This window comes from Macaca mulatta, chromosome 18 (genome assembly GCF_049350105.2).
Source record: "Macaca mulatta isolate MMU2019108-1 chromosome 18, T2T-MMU8v2.0, whole genome shotgun sequence".
Lineage (NCBI taxonomy): Eukaryota > Metazoa > Chordata > Mammalia > Primates > Cercopithecidae > Macaca > Macaca mulatta.
Genome location: NC_133423.1, coordinates 70,690,812 through 70,696,094, shown reverse-complemented (window position 1 = coordinate 70,696,094; position 5,283 = coordinate 70,690,812). Strand labels below are relative to the sequence as shown.

The 5,283-nt window shown below is 44.2% G+C and overlaps 1 pseudogene; it reads right to left on the bottom strand.

The window, feature by feature from the left end:
• Positions 1 to 3,068: 3,068 nt before the first annotated feature.
• On the bottom strand, positions 3,069 to 4,302 carry LOC701251 (heterogeneous nuclear ribonucleoprotein A1-like; annotated as a pseudogene).
• Between the last annotated feature and the right edge of the window lie 981 nt (positions 4,303 to 5,283).

The following is a 5,283-nucleotide window of genomic DNA, read 5'->3' as shown; positions in this document are numbered from 1 at the left end:
CATTGGCCAGGCTGGTCTCAAACTCCTGACCTCAGGTGATCCACCTCCCTTGGCCTCCCAAAGTGCTGGGTTTACAAGAGTGAGTCACCATGCCTGTCCTATGTTTTCTTTAATTAAAAAAATGCTTGGCTGGGTGTGGTGGCTCATGCCTGTAATCACAGCACTTTGGGAGGCCAAGACAGGTGGATCGTGAGGTCAGGCATTCAAGACCAGCCTGGCCAAGACGCTGAAACCCCGTCTCTACTAAAAATACAAAAAAAATTAGCTGGACCTAGTGGCACGTGCCTGTAATCTCAGCTACTCAGGAGGATGAGGCAGGAGAATCGCTTGAACCCAGGCGGCAGAGGTTGCTGTGAGCTGAGATTGCACCACTGCATTCTAGCCTGGACGACAGAGCGAGACCCATCTCAAAAAAAAAAAAAAAAGAAAAGAAAAGCTTAATTAAGACAAGGTCTCATTATGTTGAACTCCTGAGCTCAAGTAATCCTGCCACTGCAGCCTCCCAAAATGCTAGGAGTACAGGCATGAGTTACCGTGCCTGCACCCCTCTCTTTTTTTTTTTTTGTATTTTCAGTAGAGATGGAGTTTCACCATGTTGGCCAGGCTGGTCTTGAACTCCTGACCTCAAGTGATCCACCCACCTCAGCCTCCCAAAATACTGGGATGACAAGTGTGAGCCACCACACCAGGTGCCAGTTTCCATTTTTTAAATTACACAGGAAATTCATTAAGTCACATTCCTTACATGATGAAATTTGGAGAAAATATTTAATACGAGCACAAACAGAGCTATCATGCAGGCTTGTTTGCAGCTGTGAATTTGCCCAGTGTAACAAGGTGTCAGGTACTGCTTTCCCTCCTTCTGTGGAATTGCTGAATGCAGTTCATATCCATGCACAGAGGAGTCAAGTACCAAAAGCTGCACATCTACACTGATCTCCAGGGTTTAGTAAGAAATGTCTGAGCTGGCCAAATCACCCAAAGCCATCACTCTAGGTGCCTCCTCCTCCTCCTCCCTGCCTACATAACAGACTAGAGAGGGAGAGATTAGCAGAGTTTTGGATTGTTGGACTGGGAGTTTCATTGCAAATGTCCCCTTTGCAGAAAGTGCACAAATGCTAGATCTCTTGGTGGTGAATATATGAGTTTCATGCTGGGAGTAGGGAGGATAGGTCATGGGGAACAGGTAGTGTGAACCAGGTAGATCTACAGACCTCCACACTGCATAATTTCTGAAAGACCCACTTCTGCTCAGTATATTGGAATTAGTTCCCCCATCTCTGTCTCCACAGCTTCTTTCTTCTCCAGGAGTCTCCTTCTCCTGGGACCATGGTAGTTAGTCTCAATGTTGGCCTTCCAGTGCACTACAACTCTCTTGCATAGTCTCCTCCCATGCTGAATCTGGTTTGGTCTTCTGATCTGCTTTACCAATAAAAGGAGTTGGAAATGACACTGAAATTTCTGAAACTGGGTGATAAGTCTTGTGGTTTCCAAGTTGGCTTTTCACAACATGCACTCTAGGGAAACCAACAGCCATGTAAGAAGTCCTATTACTCTGGAACCAGCACGCTGTGAGGCTGCTCATATTGAAATACCTGATCAGGAGCTTTCTGCTCCATCAACTGCTACTGGAGAGGAAAAATAGCTGTGTGTCCTCATTATCTCAATGTTGGTAGCTTAAAAGACAAGATGATGAGAATTGCAGAGCTTTGGCCCTAGCTCATGAAAAGGCAGTAAATTGGGGGGATCATCATGGAGGATCATGGCAGACAGGAGACAGGACTAGATTGCAGCTCCCACTTGGACAGCAGTGTGTGGAGTCTTGCTTCGTGATCTTTTGCTCCAGAACTACTCAGGAATAAATCAGAAAGCTGAGAGAACCCACGAACCCTCTGGAGAAAGTGGATTGCTCCTGTAGGACACCGCAAATAGTGTGCTGGTATCCACAGCTGAGAGACCCACAGACGGCTCATATCAGAGGACTCTGTACAGACAACCACAGTACCAGCCTAGAGCCTGGTAGACTTGCTGGGTGGCTAGATCCAGAAGAGAGATAACAGTCACTACAGCTTGGCTCTCAGGAAGCCACATCCCTAGGAAAAGGGGGAGAGTACTACATCAAGGGAACACCCTGTGGGACAAAGTAATCTGAACAACAGCCTTCATCCCTAGACTTTCCCTCTGACAGAGTCTACCATGACTCTGTCATGGGAACCAGAAAACCAACTCTGGTAATATGACAAAACAAAGTTCTTTAACACCTCTAAAAAAACCACACTAGCTCAGCAGCAATGGCTTCAAACCAAGAAGAAATCCCTGATTTACCTGAAAAAGAATTCAGAAGGTCAGTTATTAAGCTAATCAAGGAGGTACCAGAAAAAGGTGAAACCCATTTTAAGGAAATTAAACAAAAAAAAAAAAAGATACAAGAAATGAGGGGAGAAATCGTCAATGAAATAGATATCATAAATAAAAAACAATCAAAACTTCAGGAAACAATGGACGCACTTAGAGAAATGCAAAATGCCCTGGAAAGTCTCAGCAATGGAGTTGAACAAGCGGAAGACAGAACTTCAGAGCTCAAAGACAAGGTTTTCCAATTAACTCAATCCAACCAAAGCAAAGAATAAAGAATAAGAAAATATGAACAAAGCCTCTAAGAAATCTGGGCTTACATTAAATGACCAAACTTAAGAATAATTGGTGTTCCTAAGGAAGAAGAGAAATCTAAAAGTTTGGGAAACATACTTGGGGGAATAATCAAGGAAAACTTCCCTGGCCTTGTTAGAGACCTGAACATCCAGATACAAGAAGCACAAAGAACACCTGGGAAATTCATCGCAAAAAGATCATTGCCTAGGCACATTGTCATCAGGTTACCTAAAGTTAAGAAGGTGGAAATAATTTTTGTTTTTCTTTCTTAGAAAGACATTTATTCAGCGTTATGATCAGACTATCACATTTAGCAATCGACAGCATGGGTGCAAAAAAAGAAAAAAATCTACATTAAAACCCTTTGTTGGAATGTTTTACACTTTCCACAGAACAGAAGCTAAAATAACCTGTTATACAATTAGTCACAAATACAGTCCTCTAGTTTTTTGCCCATACACATGAGTATTTGTCTAAAACATGTCTTCTTTGTAGCAGCTAGGCCCTGCCACTACTGTGCTTGGCTGAGTTCACAAATGTGTTGTAACCTGTAGCTTCCCTGTCACTTCTCTGGCTCTCCTCTCCTGCTAAGCTTTGTTTCCTAATTAAAATCTTCTGCCACTGCTATAGCTACTGCTGCCGCTGGAACCGCCATAGCCACCTTGGTTTCATGGTTTTGCCAAGTATTGGCCTCCACTGCCATAGGGGCAAGAGCTTCTGCCTCCAAAATTTCCTCCCTTCATGGGTCCAAAATTTGAAGACTAATTGTTGTAATTGCCAAAACCACTGTAGCTTCCACCACCTCCAAAATTGCTTCCATCATTACCAAATCCATTATAGCCATCCCCACTGCCACCATATCCATCACCACCATGGCTGCCACCAAAGCCACCACGACCACTGAAGTTTCCTCCATGACCAAAGTTGTCATTCCCACCAAAACCACCTCCACAACCACCACCAAAGTTTCCAGAACCACTTCGACCTCTTTGGCTGAATGAAGCACTAGCCATCCCTTGCTTTGACAGGACTTTCCTAACTTCACAGTTGTGGCCATTCACAGTATGGTATTTCTGAATGACAATCTTATCCACGGAGTCATGGTCCTCAAAGGTTACAAAGGCAAAGCCCCTTTGCTTGCCACTGCCTTGGTCAGTCATGATTTCAATCACTTCAATTTTTCCATACTCCTCAAAATAATCTCTTAGGTGATATTCTTCAGTGTCTTCTTTAATGCCACCAACAAATATGTTTTTCACAGTTAAGTGGGCACCTGGTCTTTGAGAATCTTCTCTTGAGACAGCTCTCTTTGGTTCCACAACTCTTCCATCTACCTTGTGTGGCCTTGCATTCATAGCTGCATCCACCTCCTCCACAGTGGCATATGTGACAAATCCAAAGCCCCTGGAACGTTTGGTGTTTGGATCTCTCATTACTACACAATCCGTGAGCGTTCATCATTGCTCAAAATTGCTCCTCAGGCTCTCATCGGTTGTTTCAAAGCTCAACCCTCCAATGAAGAGCTTCCTCAGCTGTTCGGGCTCTTTAGGAGACTCTGACTTAGACATGAGGGCAGGGAGAAGAGAGACTTTAACGATGCTTCTTTGGCGGTGTCCACAGGCAGAAAGCAGCAAGCTGACGAACGTATCTCTGAGTAAAGAATCTTAAGAGCTATGAGGGAAAAGCACCAGGTAACCTATAAAGGAAAACCTATCAGATTAACAGCAGATTTCTCAGCAGAAACCGTATAAGCTGGAAGAGATCGAGTCCTTATCTTTGGCCTCTTTAAACAAAACAATTATCAGCCAAGAATTTCGTGTCCAGCAAAACTAAGCTTCATAAATGAAGGAAAGATGCAGTCTTTTTCAGACAAACAAATGCTGCGAAAATTTGCAACTACCAAACCAGCACTACAAGAACTGCTAAAAGGAGCTCTAAATCTTGAAACAAATACTGGAAACACATCAAAACAGAATCTCTTTAAAGCATAAATCTTACAGGATCTATAAAACAAAAATCCAATTAAAAAAACACAAAAAGGCCGGGCGCGGTGGCTCAAGCCTGTAATCCCAGCACTTTGGGAGGCCGAGACGGGCGGATCACAAGGTCAGGAGATCGAGACCATCCTGGCTAACATGGTGAAACCCCGTCTCTACTAAAAATACAAAAAAACTAGCCGGGCAAGGTGGCGGGCGCCTGTAGTCCCAGCTACTCGGGAGGCTGAGGCAGGAGAATGGCGTAAACCCGGGAGGCGGAGCTTTCAGTGAGCTGAGATCCGACCACTGCACTCCAGCCCGGGCAACAGAGCGAGACTCCGTCTCAAAAAAAAAAAAAAAAAACAAAAACACAAAAAACAAATGTATACAGGCAACAAATAGCACAATGAATGGAATAGTACCTCACATCTCAATACTAATGTTTAATGTAAATGGCCTAAAAAATGCTCCACTTAGGCCGGGATGGTGGCTCACACCTGTAATCCCAGCAGTTTGGGAGGCTGAGGTGGGCAGATCACAAGGTCAGGACATCGAGACCATCCTGGCTAACATTGTGAAATCCCGTCTCTACTAAAAATACAAAAAAATTAGCCGGGCATGGTGGCGGACGTCTGTAGTCCCAGCCACTGGGGAG